The sequence below is a fragment of the Elephas maximus genome, chromosome 21 (assembly GCF_024166365.1).
Source record: "Elephas maximus indicus isolate mEleMax1 chromosome 21, mEleMax1 primary haplotype, whole genome shotgun sequence".
Taxonomy (NCBI): Eukaryota; Metazoa; Chordata; class Mammalia; order Proboscidea; family Elephantidae; genus Elephas; species Elephas maximus.
The window spans coordinates 71861450-71884999 of NC_064839.1; positions in this window are offsets into that span (position 1 = coordinate 71861450).

A 23550-nucleotide genomic window follows, 5' to 3' on the forward strand; every position below is an offset into this window, starting at 1 on the left:
GGGCACCATATGGAAACTGAGGATCAGAGAACTGACATATCATTCAGACAAACATAAATACAGAGAACTTGAAGTCATACTTATTATTCAGTAAAGGCCTGGTCCTTTACAGCAATCCATAATATTCATGGTGAAAGAGCATAGATCTATTGTGGACCAATTTGTAAACTACAATAAAAATAAATTAATAAAACATAAAATTTTAAAAAGTTAATAAAAATGCAACCCTAATTTATTATTAATGTTATATTTTAAATGCAGAGCATTTCTCTATCAAACTAACAAGTTTCTAAAATTGGTTTCAATTACAGTACTATGCTCACTGGAAACTGGTAGTTAGCACTGGTCTTTGGACCATGGTTTAGTAGCACTGCTTTACACCATGCTGTATTTGGGGCACATCCACAGTGCATAGATAATGATGACTACAGTGGATAGATGGTATTGAATATTTAGGGGAATAGGTAAATAATGAAAGAATGGTACAAATTTTGGAAACAGAAAAAAAAAAAAAAAAAAAAACCTCCTTATGTCTGAGTCTCCTACTGCTGCTATAACACAAATTCCGTAAACAGGTGGCTTTAAAGAATAGAATTTTATTTTCTCACAGATTAGGAGGCTAGAAGCCTGAATTCAGAGTATGGCTCTAGGATCCAACTTTCTTCGTCTATTTCTGTTCCTAGTAGCCAGCAGGAAACCCTGGTGTCATAGTGGTTAATTGCTAGAGCTGCTAACCAAAAGGTCAGTAGTTTGAATCCACCAGGTGCTCCTTGGAAACTCTATGGGGCAGTTCTACTCTGTCCTATATGGTGGCTATGAGTCTAATTGACTCGACAGCAAGGGTTTGGTTTTGGGTTTGGTAGCCAGCAATACTTGAAGTTCCTGTGGCGGTAGATTCATCTGCTTCCATCATCATCAGGTATCATTTGTATTCCCCCTTGTGTCTTCATGTGTTTCTGCGTCTATGCTGCTTTTTATAAAACTCAGAAATGGTTAGGTTTGGGACATGCCCTACACTGCCATGACTTCAACAGATTGATTTATTATATTACATTAGATTGCATTATGGAAAGTAGTTACATTACATTATATCCACAAATATAGGGTTTAGGATTCCAAACCATATTTTGGAAGGATAAATTCAATCCATAACATTTCACCCTTTCATACTCCAAAACTCATGTCCTCCCCACTTAGAAAACACATTCACTCAGTCATATTATTCCTCAAAATCTTAACCCATTGCAGCATCAACTTGATCATCTTCTGAATCATATAAATCAAGGATGGGTGAGACTCTGGGTGTATTCCATCTTGGGGCAAAATCCCCTTCCATCTGTGGACCTGGGAAACCTAGAGTGCAAGTTATCTGCTCCTGAAGTACAACAGTGGAAGAGACACGGGGAAGACACTCCCATTCCAAAAGAGAGAAATTGGAGAGAAAGAAGATGTCACAAGCACCAAGCAAGTCTAGAGTGCAGCAGAGAAAATTTTATTAACAGTCAAAGCTCGAAAATAATTCTTTGTTCTTGAGGCATATTTGAATAGTGACCCTGCCCTCCAAAGTTTAATAACACTTGATTTAAGGATTGCCTTTCTGAAAAGTCCTTCTCTTTAGAATATCCATCCTCTATGCAAATCCTTAATTTAACAAATATTCACAAATATCCAAATAATTTATCCTGCTTAGGCCAATTGTGGAGCCCTGGTGGTATAGTGGTTAAGAGCTTGGCTGCTAACCAAAAGGTCAGCAGTTCAAATCTACCAGCTGCTCCTTGGAAACCCTGTGGGGCAGTTCTACTCTGTCCTATGGGGTCGGAATTGACTGGACAGCAATGGGTTTGGTTTTTTGGTTTAAATCAATTGTACATTTATATATATATATAATATATATATAGGTTACGTGTATATATTTTGGGTTATAAATATAGGTTTTATATATATATATATCTATTCCCTTTCTGTATTTCCACTGACAATAGGCAGTGAGGAAGGCACATTATTTCTTTATCGTCACAATTACCACTGAAATCAAATAAATGAAGAGTCAATGTTAGGATGGCAACAGCACAGAAGGAACAATTGTTCCAAACTCTTCTCTCCTCTGCAGTGCAGTTTAACTGCATCTATCTATTCATCAAATAAGACCCTCTTTCCTCTTTTCCTCTTATTCAAAAATTAGAGAGTATACGCATGCATTTAACACACATCAAGTGCATTCTATGTGCCAATCGCTAGTCACAAAATAGAGAAAACATCATGCTTTCATAAAAAAAAAAAAGCTTTCCTTAATTAAGTCTAATTAAGCAATAGACATAAGGAATAAGTATTTTACATAAGATATTCCGGAAACCCTGGTGGTGTAGTGGTTAAGTGCTACAGCTGCTAACCTAAAGGTGGGCAGTTCAAATCTGCAAGGCACCCCTTGGAAACTCTATGGGGCAGGTCTATCCTGTCCTATAGGGTCGCCATGAGTCGGAATTGACTTGACGGCAACAGGTTATGGGTATAAAATATTCCCAAACCTGTCGCCGTCTAGTTGATCCTGACTCATAGTGACTCTATATGACAGAGTAGAACTGCCCCAAAGGTCATAAAAAGGTCATAAGGTTTCCAAGCAGCAGCTGGTAGATTCGAATTGCTGACCTTTGGTTAGCAGCCAAACGCTTAACCACTGCACCACCAGGTCCCCATACAGGATATTAAAAGATAATCAATTCTATGGAGGAAAGCTGAGCAGGAATACTGAGATAAGGACAGGCAGGGGACGGAAGCAGTTGTAACTTCAAAGAGGGTGGTCTGAGGGGGCCTCATTCAGAAGGTGAAAAGAAGAAGAACCCACCCTCTGGTGAGGACCAGAAGTCGAGGGGAATTCAGTGCAACTAGCCTGGGGGGGAGCCCTGGGTGCTGCAAATGGTTAAGCACTGGGCTACTAATCCGGCTACCAGCGCAGCCACTAACCCAAAGGCGGGAAGTTTGAATCCGCCCAGATGGGCTTTGAAAGAAAAGTTTGCCGATCTACTTCCAAATATTCATAACCAGCGCAGTTCTAGAGTGATACACGTGGACTTGTGACAAGTCAAAATAGACTCGGTGGTGACCGTTTTGTCTGTGTGTTTGTTTTGTGGAGGAGGTAGGGGTTATTCTGGAGGAGCGAGGGTGAGAGTGTGAGGAGATAAGGTCAGAGAAGAAACAAGGTAGGTATCATTACAGACTCACCTTTACTCCTGAGTTAAATGGGGAACCACTGCATGGTTTTGAGCGGAATAATAAAAGTTCACATTTCAAAAGGTGCATCCTATCAGGTACAAGGGCTGAAGCAAGGAGACCAATCTGTAGGCTGTAAAAACTAATGAAAATCAAGGATAATAATGACTCAGCCCAAGGTAGCAGCAGTGAAGGCAGTGAAAAGTGGTCAGATTCTGCATGTATTTTGGAAGAGGAGACAGTAGGATTTTCTGAAATATTAGACTTGGGGTATAACAGAAAACAAGGAATCAAAGTGCAACTCCAGAAAGTTAACCTAAGTAGCTTTAAGGATGGAGTTCCCATTTACTGAAGTAGGTAAAACCACGAATGGAGCAGGTTTTAGAGAAAAGACCAGGAGATGCATTATGGAGCTAAAGAAAAAAGTCTGTATAGAGACAGAATTTTAGGTATCAACAACATGTACAAGGAATGGGAAGTCATAGATTAAATAATATCATAAATGGTGTAAATTTAGATGGAGGACTGAAGTCATAGGTACAAGAATTTTTTTTTTTCTTCATAGTCAAACCCCATTGCCATAGAGTTGATTCTGACTCATAGCAACCCTATAGGACAGAATAGATCTGCCCCATAGGGTTTCCAAGGAGTGGCTGGTGGATTTGAACTGGGGACCATTTCAGCTAGCAGCCGAGCTCTTAACCTCCTTTTTCACATAGAAGTTGTGAAAATAGCTTTTCCATTACATTCTTAAAATTTATTGATGCTTATTAGTGCGATATCTTATTTTTATTTATGTCATACTGAAACTAACTATATGAGCTCTAAAAAGTGGACATGTATCTAACAGTAACACATGATTTATGCCTCGTTATGACCGTGTATGTTCTCAGATAAAGAGCCGTTGTCAAAAGACAGCATTATAAAATGAAACATTATATTTTAAAATAAGTTTTAATCCAAAAGTACCACAAATGTATCTTAAAAATCGAAATTATTTTTGATTCTCTTTTATGTCTACTGATTACAGCAGTGGTTTGATCTAAAAATAAAATGCTAATCTCTAAGGGTTTAATTTTCCTGTAGTGCTAAGATGTTTTTAAAGTAAATGAGATTTTATACTTTAGTCACACAGCTGTGATGGTATATATCTTTCCCTAACACAGGGTTATACTGCTAAATCTTGATTCCAAGGTTAGCCAGATTTTCAAAATGATGGGAATATTCAATAACATAGAGAACCTTCATTAGAATGCAAAAGTCATGAGGTCAGAGCTTTTTTTTTTTTCTTCCCTGTATGTATGCTAGTACCCACAGATTACATAGTAGACAGTAACCACTCAATAAATATTTATTGAGTGGGTAAATAATTACCATCACCATTATTTCAGCTGCATCTCAGTCTCTACTAAAAGTATAATTTGAAAATCTGTCATTCTGTAATTTTCTGACCCTCCGAGGTCTGCTCTGTCTGGCTGTGAAGACACACAGAGCGATGAAAGCTAAAGAAGAAGCTTTATTTAGTTGGCCAAGTAAAGGAGAGCACTAGGACTTGGGCCGCCAAGGTGTCTCCCAAAACAACAGCCCAAGGAGTTTATATGGATAAAGTAAATCGGGTCTGGGGTTCCCAGGAGCACCCAGGGAAGGGCCAGTTCGCTGATTGATTTGATATGTGAGGGCATTCTTGGGGCAGGGGGTCCAGTTTCCTATGCCTGTTCAGTCTGAAAGGGGGGGCCACAAAGATGGCATTTTGCCCATGTCCAGGGCGTAGACGGGGGTGTGTTTTTCAGCCTCTGACTTCAATAAGTTATCTGAGGGGCAAGGTCGTCAGCACTGCGCAGTTCAGGCAGGCCTGATCTGGTCTAAGACTGGTTTTAGCTGGACTGAAAACCACCAGTCTCTTGCTTTCTTTGAGTTGGAACTGGAAGTATACCTAAACAAGGAGATACTCTAAAAGTAGAGGTTAATTTCTGTTTTGCCTAATAAGGAGATAGCTTCCACCCTGGGAGTTAACTCTCCATGTTACTGAAGATGGCAGTCTCCGCACCTTGGCAAGCCCCCTTGTTTACTCAACATGGCCGGTGTACTGCTGGTCTGGATTCCATTAATCAAGATGGTAGCAGAAACCACATTTTATCTCAACTTGTTAACACTGATCTATAATTCTCTTTTAACATTGGTACGAAATCTTGGCCAATGTCTATTCAAAGCATTGTGTGTGTCATTCTCAATGGAGATAGTGATGTGACTGACAAAAAAATGGCAACAGCCACATTTAAAGAATGTATTTTTTTATGATAAATGAAACACATACAAAAAAAAACACAAGTCAAAGCAGGAAACACTCAGGCAAAGGAAAGGGCTCCTGGTTTCCCCAATCCTGCATTACCTTTTCAAAACAGCATCTTAGATAAAATTGGTATAAAAATTCTTCGGTAGAGCTAAATTTCATATTTAATATATCAATAAAAGAAAGGTGCTCATTTTGAAACCTAGTAAAATATGGCTCTGTGAAGGAAATGATGGCAACGTTCATCCTGCACCATTCGGTGATGAAGCGTCTGAATCATTTTGCTAAAGAGCTCAAATGACTTACACATATATTCTTTTGGTGAGTGTAGATAGTTAACGAGACGCAATTGAAGTTATTCAATTAATTTCCTTTGTCTTAACTACCATTTTTTAAATGTTGCACTCACAAAGAGATTGTCTACCAAAATTTTATTTCCCAGGTAATTTCCCACGGTTAGAAAAGGAACATATAATGTTGATTATATCCAATTTCACTTGGCATTTACATTTTTCACTGGCAATGAAGAAATTATCATATTTGGTCTTTGAAAAATTTGGAAATGTTACTCTGTCTCCTAGAGACCAATTAGCACAGGTCGTCCTGACAAGATTGGGTTTCTGGAACAGTCACCATACCATGGAAATTTACAAGGAAATTGTCAGGGATAGCCTATTTGCAGGCTCTTGCATTGTACTCTCAAATCTAAATTCCCTCTAAAATATGGGGAACTTATAGCCTGGAGCCACTGAGCCTTTAGATATGGAAAACTTAATATGATTTAATTATCTCAACATGAAGTTATTTGATTCTAACTCATAGCGACCCTATAAGACAAAGTAGAACTGTCCCACAGGGTTTCCAAGGAGCGCCTGGTGGATCTGAACTCCTGACCTTTTGGTTAGCAGCTGAACTCTTAACCATTACACCACCAGGTCTCCTTTCAGTTGGTCATAGTATGTTAACCTGTCATTTTAGTTAACGGGTATGTGGCTCATAAAGAGCTACACCTATGAAGCTGCACCTGAAGAAGAATATCTGAGAAGACTCATCCCTTTTGGTTAGCCCCCAAGATCTTAACCACAGCACCACCAGGGCTCCCAAGTTATTCGAGGCCCTATATATTTCAACTAACTCCATCAGAGCAACTCAAAGGATCTCCCACACTAGGATCACCCTTGATCTCAAGTGAGCTGGATGACTTTGGTAAAATAGGAAGAGCAAATGGCATGGACACAGCAAAAAAAAGAACTCCAAGGAACAGCGGCTACATGTGACAAATTATAAAGTGTGTGTATTCTGAGTACAAGGGATTTAATTTTATACTATTAGTTATGACGGCAATGAGCTTTTTTTTTTGTAATTAGCAATGAAGACTAAAGAAAGATTTTAAACAGTTGTGGGGGGACAATATAATAAACTTTGAATGCTGTTTATTTATAAATAAATGATATAGTAAAATTTTCAGCCATCTAAACAAATCAATTTAACAGCTTACAACAAAAAATACTAATCATTTTTTCTTGATACTAATGGGTTGATTTTGACTGGGTTCACTCACGCATCTTTATTATATGGAGTGTTGATTAAACCAGAAGGTCCAAAATTATTTCATTATTATGTCTAACTGTGTGCTGGCTGTTGCCTGGAGGATGTCAGTTCTACTTCAGTTGGCCTCTCATCTTCCTGTAGCCTAGAGACAGACAGCAAGGTGGGCAAAAGAATAGATAACAAACAAAAAATAAAAATTACTCATTAAAGTAAAAGACAAATCTTTGAAAAGAATTTAACATGTGTTTAAAGCAAAAAGAGATTGTCTAAAAAATATTAAGCACTCAAGATTTATTATTTTAAAAGTTTGATAGTAGACTTAATAAACACAAATGTTAATTGACTTCTTACTCTCTAAGACAGAAGGTAACTGTTAGGTATTGAATTGTTCCCTCTAAAAATACATGTTTTTAATCCTAACCCTATACCTGTGGCAGAAACCCTGGCAGTGCAGTGGTTTGAGCCAAAAGGTCTGCAGTTCAAATCCACCAGACGCTCCTTAGAAACCCTATGGGGCAGTTCTACTCTGTCATATAGAGTCACTATGAGTCAGAATCAACTCTAAGTCAATGACAATGGGTTTATACCTGTGGTTGTAATCCCATTTAGGGAACAGAGCTGTCTTTGCTATGCTAAGGAGGCCATTCTCAGTGTAGGGTATACTTTAAAGCAAACGCTTTTGAGGTGTAAAAAGAACAGATGAGGCACAGAGCAAGGAAGCACAGACGGGTGAAGACAGATGTAAGTCACATGAAGATCCACAGAGAACCAAGGAACAGAAGCAGAAAAGAGACAAGGACCCTCCCCCAGAGCCTACAGAGAGAAAGCCTTTCCCTAGAGCCAGTGCCCCAAATTCAGACTTCTAGCCTCCTAAACTGTGAGACAATAAATTTCTATTTGCAAAAGCCAACCACTCCTCGTATTTCTGTTATAGCAGCACCAAGAAACTAAGACAGTAGCACAAGCCTCACAGCATAGAGCAAATACATGAAAAAAAAAAAATATGAAAAGAGAAGTGACAAAATCACAGATCCAAAAGACCTAATGCAAAAAAAAGTGTTGCAAAAGGAGGAAGAAAGGACAGAGGGGAAGAGAGAGAGAAAGAAAGAGACGGGGAGAGGGAGAGGGACAGGGAAATGATACTTAGGTAGATTATAGGTTTCAAACGTTACAGAAGACAGGCCAATAAAAATGGTGGAGTAAGGATATGGGAAAATAATCTCTTTCATAAAAGCAACGATAGTGCTGGAGGGAAAAGTCAGAATAAATTTTTTTAGCGCTATGGAAAATAACCAAAGGCTTAAAGCAATAAACAGGGTGTTTATTCAAGAAAAACAGCTTAATTTTCATAAGAACAGCATGCTTTGAGGTCTTTCAATATGTCCTATTCTCCTTATATTCTTCCAAGCTCCACTACAGCCTTGGTAACCAACGGCCTGCAATTGCTGTGAGAAGGAGCAGCCAGCAGCAACTGGGGGGGTTTAAAAAAATAATCAAAGCAAGAAGAAATTAAAACATACTCAACCAGTTACTCTGTGTGCATATAGGGAGACCAATTTGTTTCTAAAAAACAAATGGCTTAATGCAGGCTAGTTACAATGAGATTTTTAAAGAGAAGAGAAAGAAACAGTAAAAATCAACCATTTGCTACTCTCAGCATGATAGAAATCACGCCTCCCTTTTCTGAGATCAGCTGACATCTAGTCACTAGGTGGCTCCTGTGGCTCTCATTCATTTGAAATTGCCTAAAGTTAAAATCTTTGCACAAAATAAACTTTAAATGGTCTTAGTGACCTAGTGCTGCTATAACAGAAATATCACAATTGGATGCCTTTAACAAAGAGAAATTTATTCTCTCAGAGTCTAGGAGGCTAGAAATCCAAATTCAGGGTGCCAGCTCTAGGGGAAGTCTTTCTCTGTCCACTCTTGGGGAAGGTCTTTGTCATGTACCTTCCCCGGTCAAGGAGCTTCTCAGCACAGGGACTCCAGGTCCAAAGGAGGCATTCTGCTCCTGGCTTTTGTTTCTTGGTGGTATGAGGTCCTGGTATCTCTCTGCTCACTTCTCTCTTTTGTATGTGGAAAGAGTTTGGCTTAAAACACAGTCTAATCTTGTCCATTGAGACCTGCCTCATTAACATAGCTGCCTCTAATCCTGCCTCATTAACATCATAGAGGTAGGACTTACAACACATAGGAAAATCACATCAGATGACAAAATGGTGGACAATCACAAAATACTGGGAATCATGGCCTAGCCCAGTTGACACATATTTTGGGGGGGGCGCAATTCAAATGGCTTCATGGTTATAACGCTTGTCTTATGCCAGAAGGGTTTGCAATTTTATGATTATCTGTCTGACCATTACTTCGTCTGTTCTTGGATGCACTTTGCATTGGTTAGTAGCCTTTGTGAATGTTCCTATACACACAGAGGATTCTGCCAATTCCTGATCCTCAGTTTCTGTCATTTAACACCAGAGAATTGCCATTATTTGACCTGTCTGGTGGTTACCTGTGAGACCTGTCCCCATTGCTGGCTTTATCTGATCTAACTTGGAACTTGCCCTGTGTAAACACCTTTTTCCTGGGGGCATTAGTTGAAAAAGTTAGCAGCAATTGTTTAAATTTTCCACTGCCGGGGCGGTAATTAATAGCTGGGGCTAACCAGAAATCTTAAAAGGAAATCTGGGGAATGAGATGTGAATTGGGGTCTTGAAAGAGTTCTGACATATTCCTGGGAATTTAGAAGGCAACATGTATACGTAAAACCCAAACCAAATCCATTGCTGTCAAGTCAATTCTGACTCATAACGATCCCATAGGTTTTCCAGGGCTGTGAATCTCTACAGAAGCTGACTGCCGCATATTTCTTCCACGGACCCACTGATGGTTTCAAATGCCGACATTTTGGTTAGCAGCTGATCGCTTTAACCACAGCCCCACCAGTGTTGTGCATATGCTCAAGAAAGACCTAAGAAGACCATTTTTTCTGGCTGTCACTGTTTCAATGCTGGATAACCTTTAGGCTCTCCACAAGCAAGAATTAAAAACTAAGGAAGAGTTTTCAACTACTTGCCTAAAAGGTGAAGGTGTGCCCTACAGGCACACAGAGTCCCTACACAAAGACTAGGAGCCTTATTTGTTTCAGGCATTTAAAGAAATATCTACCCAATCATTCTCATTGCCTTGGAGTCAATTCCAACTCATGGTGGCCCTATAGGACAGCGTAGAACTGCCCCCATAGGGTTTCCAAGGCCTTAAATCTTAATGGAAGCAGACTACCACATCTTTCTCCCACAGAGGGGCTAGTGGGTTCCAACCACTGATCTTTTGGTTAGCAGCCAAGCACTTGACCACTATTCCACTAGGGTTCCTACCCGATCATTAGCTGGCCACTAAGCTAACCAGAAGAATATCTGGTGGTGCAATGGTTAAAAGCTTAGCTGCTAATTGAAAGGTCTGCAGTTCAAACCTACCAGTGGATCCACAGGATAAATGACCTAGCAATCTGTTCCTATAAGGATTGCAACATAGGAAGCCCTACTACTCTGTCCTATAGGGTCACTATGAGTCAAAATCACCTTATGGCATACAACAACAACAAGCTAACCAGACACAGAATTCAACAGTCACACACACACAAGAATGCAGACTTTAAGTATTTCTTTAAAGAGAGCCAATAGACAAACAAATAGACAACAGCAATGAAAACAACAAGAGTCACAACAACAAACTCTGGGGAATCTATTTACCAGGGCAGTCAATATGTATATTTTTAAATATTATTTAAAATATTGATTTTTCAATATACGCTTGTATGAGATACAAAGAAACAAGAAATTACGGTCTATACACAAAGGGGAAAAACAGTCAATAGAAACTGTCCCTGTAGATTTACTACACAAAAACTTTAAATCAACTTTTTATTTTATAATAGTGGTAATAATAGTAGCAGTAGTAGCTAATAATAATAACATGTTCAAACAACTAAAGCAAATCATGTCTAAAGGCTAGAGAAAAGTATCTGAACAATGTTTTACCAAATAGAGATATCAATAAAAAAAAAAAATAGACATTACAAAAAAATAAAAATTTTGGAGAAAATAAAATAACTGATAGGAAAATTTCACTAGAAGTTTTCAGAAACATTCAAGCAAGCAGAAGAATCAGCAAATTAAAGATAAGTCAACTGAGATTATCCAGTCTGAAGAATAGAATGAAACAAAAAAAGAAGAGAACTGAAAAGAATCTCAGAGATCTGCTGGACACAGTTACTCACAGACCAAGAACAAAGTGAGAATCTTGAACCCAGCAAAGGGAGAAGTGTAAGGCACAAGGTGTTCTCAGTTAAATTAACAGCTTATTTCTCATCACAAGCCATGGAGGCCCAAAAACAGCAGCATGACATTAAAGTGCTGAAAGAAAAAGCCTGTCAATCAAAAATTCTATATCCAGCAAAGCTCTCATTCAGAATGGAGGAGAAATTAAAACACTCTCAGATAAGCAAAAACTGAGAAGATGCATTGCTAGCAAACCTGTTCTACAAAAAATGCCAAAGAGAGTCATTCAGACTGAAATAGAAGGACATAAACAGTAGCCCTAATCCACATGAAAAAATATTGATCACCAATAAAAGTAACTAAATTGGTTAATATAAAAAAATATATATAAAGGACAATCTAAATTCATTTTTTTAGTAACTCTTTTTTTTTTTTCTTTTTCTCTTCTCTGATTTAGAAGACAACTGCATAAAGATCATGTTGAGGACCATACAAAGTATAGAGATGCAATTTATATGACAATAACAACACAAAGGCAGGGGAAGAAATGGAGCTATATAAGCAAAGTTCTTATGTACTACTGAAATTAAGTGGGTATTAATTTCAACTACATTTTTAAATAATTAAGATGATTGCAATCCCCAGGACGACTACTAAGAAAATAACAACAACAAATATATATATATACACAGACGTGTATATATATGGACATAACAGAGGACTTAAAGTGGGCTTTTTTTTTTATATCTACTTAACCCAAAAAGGACAATAATCAAAAAATAATAAAACAAAAAAGACATTAAACATATGGAAAACAGAGAGCAAAATGGTAGACATAAATCTTACCTAGTCAACAGTTCAATACAAATGTATTAAATGTGCCAATTAAAGACATCAATCAACATATTCAATGACTCAAAGTTACAAATAAGTTCAAAGTAAAAGAATGGAGAAAGAAATACCGTGAAAAAAATAACCAAAAGAGAGCTGAAGTGGTTATACTAATGTAAAAATAAAATTTTAGACAAAAATTATTATTACAGAAAATGAAGGATATTTTATAATGATAAAAGGGGGTCAATCCACTGAAAATATATAACAGCTATAAACATATATGCACCTAACAAGAGAGCGCCAACATAGCAAAAACTGACAGAAAAAGGTAACTCAAGATTAATTGGAAACTTTGCTACCCTACTTTAGGTAGTGAGTATGATCTCACTTATATATAATGACAAGAATAGGCAAATGTATGGAGACCAAAGTTTATTAGTGGTTACCAGGGGTGGGAGGGAGAGGGAAAGAGGAGCCATTGTATGGGAAGGAGTGAGTTTCTGTTTATGACAATAGGAAATTTGGCATCAATTAAGAGCAATGTTTGAACCAATAAATGTTATTGATACCACTAAACTGTTCAACTGAAAAATACTGAATTGGCAAATTTTGTGATTTATATATTTTTACAAAAAAAAAGTAGCTGTTGAGGCTGCTTACACACATAGAAAGTTAAACATGGTGATAGGGTAGCACTATTTTACATTAGGAGGTCTAGAAAAGCCAATCCAATAAGGTGAGCTTCTGGCAGGGACATGAAATAACAAAAAAAAAGTCAATGCAAATATCTGGGAAAGATTATTAAAAAAAAAAAAAAGGAAATAAATGTCACAGAGGCCCAGAGGAAGAACATGCTTCTTACCTGTATACCTGAAAACAGAGGGGCAAAAGATGTTTGGGAATGGTTAGCAGATAAGATCAGAGATTTGAGAGATAGAATAAGATAATTTAAGAACTTGTAAGTCATTTCAAGGACTTTGCATTTTATTATGGATGAGATGAAATTTAGAAAAGAGTAGCATTCTTAGTTCGTTTACTATGTGGAGAATAAACTACATGGTGGGCCAAGGGTGTGAGCCAGAGACCAATTAGGAGGCTATTTGAATAGTCCTTGTTAGATACCTTAGTGGCTTGCGTTAGAATGGTAGCAAGGAAAGTTCTGACAAGTGGTTGGATTCTGAATATAGTCTGAGATTAGAGCTATCAGGATTTGTTTATGGACAGGAAGTCAGGTGACAGAGCCAAAGTCAAGATGACTCCAAGATTGGGCCTAGATGAATAGCAAAATATATTTATCATCTACTAGGTGGAGGAGAATGTCTTTTGAAGGAGAATTAGTGTAAGCATGGAAATTTCAAGATACCCATTAAACATTCAAGTTGAGAAATCAACTTGGAATTTGAACATGAATCAGAAATTCAAGGCAAGATCAGAGCCAAAGATATAATAGGGGCACCATCAGCATGCAGAAGATCTTCTAAAAAATGAGCATAGATAGAGAAGAGCTTCCAAAACTGTGTTTAAGGTATTCTCACATTTAAGATCCACAAGGTAAAGAGGAACTGGCCAAAGACATCTAAATGAGGGAAAGTGATTGGCAGAAGAGCTAAGAGTTAGGCAGAGGAGACCACATGAAGTATGTAAAATGAATCATCAGCCCTGTCAAAGGCTGCTGATAGATAAATCAGATAAGGGCTGTTACAAGGCTATTGGAGACAGCAATTTGAAGGTTATTAGTGAAAATTACAAAAGCAGATTCAGTGAAGTGTAAAAACCCCCCAAAATAAAAAAAAACACATTGCAGTCAAGTCAATTCCATCCTATAGTGACACTATAAGACGGAGTAGAACTGCCCCACACTTTCCAAAGAGCACATGGTGGACTCAAACTGCCAACCTTTTGGTTAGCAGCAATAGCACTTAACCACTACGCTACCAAGATTTCCATGGAGTATAAGGAATATCAAAAAGAATGAGAGGAGAGAAATTAAAAAGTAAGTATAGACTATCATTTCAAGTTATTTGTCTGAAAAAGGAATCAGAAAATGGGATGGTAGCTGGAGTACAATATGAGTTCAAGAGACTATTTTGTTAAAGATTGTCTTAGTCATCTAGTGCTGCTATAACAGAAATACCACAAGTGGATAGCTTTAACAAAGAGAAATTTATTTTCTCACAATCTAGTAGGCTAGAAGTCCAAATTCAGGGCGCAGCTCCAAGGGAAGGCTTTCTCTTTCTCTCAGCTCTGGAGGGAGGCCTTGTCATCAATCTTCCCTGGCACTAGGAGGTTCTCTGCACAGGAACTCCAGCTCTAAAGGATGGGCTCTGCTCCTGGTGCTTTTCTCTTGGTGTTAAGTCCCCAACTCTTTGCTTGCTTCCCTTTCCTTTTATCTCTTGTAAGATAAAAGGTGGTATAGACCACACTCCAGGGAAACTGCCTTTACATTGGATCAGGGATGTGACCTGAGCAAGGGTGTTACATCCCACCCTAATCCTCTTCAACCACAGGCAGAGATTATGATTCATAACACACAGGAAAATCACAAATGGAGGACAATCACACACGGTCTAACCAAGTTGACACATATTATGGGAGGGACGTAATTCGATCCATTACAAAGATGAATGATGTTATAATATGTTTGTATATGATGATGGGTGCATTTGAGCAGAGAGGAAAAACTTGATAATACAAGTGATGTACGTGATTATGTGGGTGATTATCCAGGTTACAGCATGAGGAGTTGTCTGTTTAACATAGGCAGTCATTTATCATAAAAAGTGGGAGAGGGATGGCAGAGTATTATTGGTACAGATACATCCCTGTTAGTTGGTATATTTGTTAGTAGGAAAATATAGAAGCTTATTTGCAGATAAACGTAGAGGAGGGATTTTGGAATTGATGAAAATGGTAATGATTTAGAAGCAGCAATATACATTTATGAGAGCTCCAACAATGCCTTCAAGCACTATGTTCTTGGGCCATGAAAACTGAGCAAACGTTGCTTAAGAGAGCAGAAAAAGTTACTCAAAACCAGATGGCAAAGGAAATGTCTTGTAGAATCATTAAGAATGTAGTGTAGCAGTATTTTTGTTTTCTCTTTCCCTTTTTCTTTTTTTTTTTTCTTTGCATTAGAATAAACTTTTCAAAGACCACAGTAGCAGGGAGTTCAACACTTGAGTAGTAATAATCACAGAGAGAACGTCACAAATTAATATGGAACCAACAATATGGGTAGAGGAGAAAGCAAGAATTCAAGAATGACAGAGTCAGTGTCATTGTGGAGATAAGTGGCTTAGCATGTCCAGAACTAGGCAGAACCTCTAGACAAAGGCCATGGCTAATGTGTGCTGTTGGTTGCCATACTGAGCTTTCAGAAATACCATTCTCGTATAATCACTGAGATTGGATTTTAGAGTTTAGCTTTCACTGAACATGAGTTCAGTAGACAATGGTGATGGTTTTAAGGCACACCCTCACTCCTCTAGAAACCCTGGTGGCCTAGTGTTTATGTGCTATGGCTGCTAACCAAAAGGTCGGCAGTTCGAATCCACCAGGTGCTCCTTGGAAATTCTATGGGGCAGTTCTACTCTGTCGAATAGGGTCCGATGAGTCACAATCGACTAGACAGCAATGAGTTTTTGGGTTTCTCACTCCACCACTAAAAATTCTATCAGAAGAAAACAAGAACAATTTAATAACTGGACTGCTGTGATCGGGGCGACCAAAAAGGCTCAGGGCTTGGCAAACTCTGAGCTGTGGGGCAGAGTCAGGATGACGTGACGATTGACAACAGTCAGTTCCAAACGCCGTGCGTGCTGGGGAAATCTGCTTCACTTTCCTGAGCAGAGAGCTCTATGGAGGAAAAGAATCATTTGATCCTAGAGGGCAGGCACAGGCCATTTGTGGCACCATTTTTTGCTAAATAAGGAACTAGACAAGGGTGCAGTCACATTTAATGGGCTTCTAGGATGAGCAGCTGTAGAAAAAGGAAAACCTTTGAATGAGGAAAATAACTCTTATCTTTCCTGGCCACAGGCTCTCATCATAGAATACCCAGGTGCACAGATTACATTTATAGTAATATCTCAATCTCAATGCATGAATTCTAGACTTGAAAAAACTGTACTGTAGATTAATGACATATCGAGTAAAGCAGAATAAATTTAACTGTGTATGTTACTAATATAGGAAGCACTCCGATTTGAGAAAATGACATTATTGGAAAATATATCTGACAGATATTTTATAAACCTAAAAAAACATTTGCAAAACCTAAAAAGATACGCTTTTCCCTCAGTAAAAAATGGAAGAACTGTATTTCACAGCTGAACTTCAATATTCCCCTATGCCTCTAGCACTAAGAATATTTTAGATAAAATTGGCAATCAGAAATCAAGGTCGAGTAAATACAATTTTGAAGGCCTAGTAATTTGGAAGTTACTTTTGTTTCCAAGTTTAATTAAAAAAAAAAAAATCAACTCTTAAAATTGGGGTGAATACATGTGATAAATTTTAAGAACAAACTGTGTACATCTATGAAAATCTAGTTGTCTTATTAAGACTGACCTTACAGAAATAAAAAGGACTTTAAGGGAATACTGTGAGCAATTGTATACCAACAAATCAAATATTCTAGATAAAATGGGCAAAGTTCCAGAAATATACAACCTACAACAATGGTCTCAAAAAGAAATAGAAAATTTTAATAAACTTGTTGTTAGATACTGTTGAGCTGGTTCCAACTCATAGCAACCATATGTACAACAGAACAAAACACTGCCTGTTCCTGTTCCATCCTCACAATCTTTGCTACTTCTGAGCCCATTGTTGCAGCCACTGCGTCCATCTACCTCATTGAGCATCTTCCACTTTTTTGCTGACCCTCTACTTTACCAAGCATGATGTCCTTCTCCAGGGACTGGTCTCTCCTGTTAACATGTCTGAAGTATGTGAGACAAAGTCTCGCCAACCTTGCTTCTAAGAAGAACATTATAAGAAAGAATGCCAAAGAATGAAGTTGAATTCCTACCTCACTATATAAAACATTAACTCAAAATGGATCACAGCTCTAGATGTAATAACAAACTATAAGATTCTTAGAAGAAAGCATAAATGTAAATCTTAGTGACCTTGGATATGGCAATGGTTTCTTATATACGATACCAAAATCGCAAGTGACAAAAGAAAAAAATGTAGATATAATAGAACTCGTCCAAGTTAAAAATCGTGCTTCAAAGGACACCATTAAGAAAGTGAAAAGTAAACCTACAAAAAGGGAGAAAATTTTGCAAATCATATATTTTTATCCAGAATATGTAAAGAATATTTACAACTCAATAATAAAAAAAAATACATATGACCAAACAAAAGCCAGGCAAAGGATTTTAATAGACATTTCTTGAAAGAAGATGTGTAGAGGGTAAATAAGAACATCAGAACATGCTCAACATTTGGGAAACACAAATCAAAACCACGAAGAGATATCAGTTCACACTCACTGTTTTTGTTGGGTGCATCAATTCAATTCCAACTCCCAGTGACCCCATGTGACAGAGTAGAGCTGCTCCACAGGTTTTTCTTGGCAATCTTTACAAAAGCAGAGTGCCAGGTCTTTCTCCCACAAAGCCACTGGGTGGGTTTGAACCACCAATCTTCTGGTTAGCATTTGCACTGTTAATGATTATGCTATAAAAAAAATAATAATAAATTAAAAAATCCAACAATAGTAAGTATTGATGAGCATGTGGAGAAACTGGAATCTTCATTCATTGCTAAAAGGTGCAGCCACTTTGAAAACCAGTTAGGTAGTTATTACAAGTGTTCATCATTAAGTTACTGTGAGACTCAGCAGCTCCACTCCTAGGTATTTACCAAAGAGAACAGAAAACATGTGTTGTTAGGAGCCAGAAAGTTGGTTCCAAAGCACAGCAACCCCGTGTACAACAGAGTGAAACATTGGTCCTGTGCCAAATCGTTGCTGTGTTTGAGTCCATTGCTGCATTCACTGTGTCAATCCATCTTGTTGAGGGTCTTCATCTCTTTCACTGACCCTCTATCTTACCAAACGTGATGTCTTTCTCCAGGAACTGGTCCCCATGACAACATGTCCAAAGTATGTGAGCTGGAGTCTCGCCATCCTCGCTTCTAAGGAGCATTCTGGCTGTACTTCTTCCAAGAAATATTTGTGCTTCTGGCAGTCCTTGGTATATTCAATATTCTTCACCAACTCCATAATCCAAAGGCATGAATCCTTCCTCCTTATTCACTGTCCAGCTTTTGCATGCATATAAGCAACTGAAATACCATGGCTGGGGTCAAGCGCATCTTAGTCCTCAAAGTGACATTTTTGCTTTTTAACACTTTAAAGAGGTCTGTTGCACCAAATTTGCTCAATGCAATATGTCATTTGATCTTTTGACTGCTGCTTCCGAGGGCATTGATTGTGGATCCAAGTAAAAGGAAATCCTTGACAACTTCAATATTTTCTTCCTTTATCATGATTTTGCTTATCAGAAAACGTGCACAGACACAGAAACTTGTGCACAAATTTTCATAGAAAATTTATTTATAATGTCAAAAAAATGAAGACTACGCAAATTTCCAACAACTGATGAATGGGTAAAGAAAAGTCTTATATCCATACAGTGGAATATGATTCAACCATAAAAAAGTATAAAATACCCATTCTTGTTATAATATTTGATGAACCTTGGAATAATTCTGCTAATGAGAGGAGCCAGACACAAAAGGCCGCATGATATATGATTAAAAAAAAAATTTTTTTTTTGGATATATGATTACAGTATATTAAATGCCCAGAATAGACAAGGCCATAGAGACAGAAAGCAGATTAGTAGTGGTGAGTCTGGGGAAGAGAAGAATTGGGAGTTACTACCAATTGATAAGGGTTTTTTGGGGGGGTCATGCAAATGTTCTGGAACTGCATAGTGGTGATGGTCGCACCCATTGCCACGGAGTCAATTTGGACTCATAGAGACCCTACAGGACAAAGTAGAACTGCCCCACAGGGTTTCCAAGGAGTGGCTGGTAGATTCGAACTGCTGATTTTTTGGTTAGCTACCAAGCTCTTAACCACTTGCCACTAATGCTTCAAATTATTGAATTTTATGCTAAAGAGTAAATTTATGGTATGTGAATTATATCTCTTTTTTTAAAAAAAAAAAGGAAAAGAAAAAATTTTTTAAAATAGATGAAACTTGAGATGACCTACTAGGTAGTAAACTGTATTAATTTTGAGCAAACTTGATAGTACAGGAATTAAGTAGATTTATTTTTAGGAAACAAAACTTTATTTATTTTAATTTTTTAAATTCTATTTGCTTATTGTTATGGCATTATACCCTTTATTAGTAAATTGTTTTTCTCCTGTAATTTTTTAAAATATATGTAGTGTAACTCACAAAAATTAATAGTTCAAGAAAAAATAATGACAGATGAAATAACCCAGCGAGAGTGAGCAAGGATGAGTCAGGGAACATTACCCAAATAATACAAGAGAATTTTGTCTTCTGAACTTCCTAATGTTTTCCTTCACTTCACCCTGCAAATTCTGTAAATCTCATCTCTACCCAGAACTATGTAATTGTGTATTATAGCATCTTCTTCAAACTCCCTGACCACCAAGATTATTGTTTTCTTGCAACCCTATTAAAATGTACCTTTCCATTTTTAGCTAGATATTCAGAGTTCACGAATAGGTAATCCCCTGAATTGATTTTTAATAAGTCCAAAGAGATTGATGATATAAATCACCAGACGTCGTTTAGACATAAAAGGGGTGTATTTCTGGGCACAATGGGAAGCAGGGGCAGGACCTTCTCAGAGCCTCTCAAGGCCATAGCACACCCTTTCAGTGAAAAAGAACAGCACACATAAAGACGTTGGGCACTGTGAACTGAAATAGGTGATTTCACTGTAACGTTGACACAGTGGATACTTCATTACCATCAGAAGTATGAAAACAAGATGATAGAATGGACTGGACGAATGTATGATAATACACCTATTTGGGAAGTAAGTACTGGAAAAATAGTAGAAAGGAAGTTCACTATCTGCTTACCAGTTCACTTTTTTCTTATGTCCTAAACTGTTGTTTTTGTTGTTCTTTGCTGTCATGTTGACCCCAACCCAGGGAGGCTTTGTGTATAACTGAACCAGATGTCGCCCATTCCATATGCCATGTTCACGGTCGTTGGTATGTTCGAGTCAGATAAATCTACTATCATGACTTAAAAAATTCAAGCTTTTCCTTCCAAGAAGAAAATCCTTTTCTTTCAAAAAGAAATTGTGCAACCATTTAAACACTATATAGTCACATATGTAAACTTACAATTCTATAAAGTTTACAGAAGAAGCAGTCTCTCAGTGTGGTATTTCTTTTAAACTAGGAATTTTCTCTTGAGGTTAATAATTTAATGACTGACTCAGTCTGTGTTTCCAAATTTGTTTTGATAAAATTGCTTTTGGAGATGTTATGAATTTAAAAGAGAAATATTTGCATGATTTTAATAACATCATAGAAATTTATAAGAAAAAATAAATCAGAATATAGTCTCACATAGGAATATTCCTTTATTAGTGATAATATGCTGCTTGATTATTACTTTTGATACAAAATTATCCGAAATATTTTAGAGTAATTATATTTTATATTTTTGTAGACATATTTTAGAGGAAATAAATAGTACAATAGCCAAAAATTTGATCAACTGTGAATTTTAACAATTTTTTTTATAATACTAAGTCATTTAATATGGTTTTCTCCAATACATATTAGTTCTATATATTAAACTCTAAAAACATATTATTAGAGAATTCAAAATGAGGATATCAAGGTACGAAGGATAAGGGATCAAATGAAACCCCTAATGAAAAAATCCTACAGTTTATTCATAATATCATCCAACAAAAAATCTCATCCAAGTGTCAGTTTAGAAATTTAGAAGAGAAAATTCAATAAACAATATTTTCAATAGTTTTAATTCTACCTAATATAAAATAAAGGTGACAACTGATGAAGTTAAATGATCAAGCAACATATTGCATTCTGCAAATCTGCGGCAGAAGACCTCAAAACGAAATAATTGCTTTTCATTTTGATTGATGTTTGTTCCAAGTATGATTTTTTGAACATTAGAAACACATTTATGTCTAGCTGCTAGAGCGTTTTTTAATAGATATTTGTTGGTGAGTAACAGAACTCAGAGATAAGCAGAAATGAGGAAAAATTCCTTTTTTCTTAAATAATAACTGAGATGGCCCATTTTCTTTTCCCTGAAGTAATGCTGTTTGAAATTTATTTTCTGTTCCTGACTAGAGTTAAAGGTTTTGTTTTTGTTTCTGTTGTCAAAGATCACATTTTTTTCAAAATTCTCTGTCACTGGTTCATTATTTGGTAAGTAATAAAAACCTTACTTCTCACATAGTTGTTTATGAACCTGCCAGGAAGCCCGTCAACGTTTATTCAAGATTGTCTTAGATATACAGCTACATTTTTTTTTTTTTAATGCTCTCTCTTTTATTGAGCCACATGGACTGTGTTTGATAGGGAGAATGTTTTTGTGTCTCCTAATACCCTTAATGGAGACTGACATATATCTATGGCCTTCCCCAGGTGGTGTAGTGGTTGAGAGTTCAGCTGCTAACCTAAAGGTCAGCTGGGCAAAACCAGCAGCCACTCCTTGGAAACCCTATGGGGCAGTTCTACTCTGTCCTGTAGGGTCGACGTGAGTCGGAATTGACTCAATGTGAATGGGTTTGGGTTTTTTTGTTTGTTTAACGATCATGAATATTGAAGAACCTCTCTTATGTAATCAATTTTTTCATCATCTATGAACCGGTTTTCCACAACTGATCAACAGTTTGTCATATGACCCATTACACTCTTCTGGCTTTGTAATGTGCAGTGTTTCTTCTTCCATTTTCCAAATTTAAGAATGTTTTAAATATCTGTGTTCATTTTAATTTTACCTTAATATGTAGACTTTACATACGTAATGTCTCTTTTTATTTTGTATTTCACTAAGTTATACATTTACAATTTATAAACAGAATTAAGAGGAAATATAAGGTTGAGGTTTTGAACTCTCTTATGTTCAAACAGACAAACACAGTAATTTCTACAGAAATAATAAAATATTTTACTCTTAGTCCACATTAATTGACGTCAGAGGTCAAGTGACGTGTTCTTTTAGATAGTTGCAATTAATCCAGAAATTAGCTTTTTACTTCCCTTTATTAGTAAAGATTTCTCACCTCTCGTTCTCAGCCCTCACACAAGTTGTAGGTTATAAAAATGTGAAAAATCTGGTCCATTTTCAATCTAACTATGTCAGGTCTAAAAAATGTTGTCTTAGGAATGTGTAGCCACTGATGACTATACCCCCCCCCAAAAAAAAGCAACACCTAGAAAACACCAAACCAGTTGCCACTGAGTCAACTCAGACTCATGGCGACCACATCTATGTGTATTAGATTAGAAGTGTGCCCCATAGGGAAACCCTGGTGGCATCGTGGCTAAGTTCCACAGCTGCTAACCAGAATGTCGGCGGTTTGAATCCACCAGGTGCTCCTTGGAAACCCTGTGAGGCAATTCTACTCTGCCTATAGGGGCGCTGTGGTTCGGGATCATCTTGATGGCAACAGGTTAGTTTGTTTGTTTTTGTGCCCCATAGGCTTTTCTAGGCTGCGACCTTTCAGAAGCTGAACGCCAGGACTTTCTTCCAAGGTACCTATCGTTGGGTTCAAACTGCCAATCTTTTAGTTAGTAGTAGAGCACTTAACTGCTTGTGCCACCCGAGGGCTCCTACTGATGAGTCTACCCAATTTGTATATCTAAATTTCTGTCAGCAGCCGAACTGAATCCTGGCCCTCATCAATGGCTATTTAAGTTTGTTTTTAAAGGGATATGAAAGAAAGCAATAGAAGACTGTCCCACATTTAGTTCTTGTTTTTTATGTTTAAAAGCCAATTTGTCTTACATATTTAATGTGTTAATATCAGGAGTAGGAGATTATAGCAGTTTTAATTTTTGTTGATTTCTATGCAATACTTTATATGTTATAGACATGTTATTTTCTCACATAATTTTCATACTCATTACCTAAATATTTCTAATGACAATATGTGGTTGGTAAATATGTATGAATAATATGCTTATAAATAAATAAATAAAATGTCAAAAAAAATATTCCAAGTAAAAACAGCCATAGCTGTTTGGATTTGGGACTAGAAATCAGATCAGAATAAAATGTTCAGTATTTTTTTAATATAAATATTGCTGTTTACCCTTTTATTCAACCACAAACCATACACCCTGTCCCTGAAGTTTATGCATATATGTGTATATATATGCAAAATTTCCAA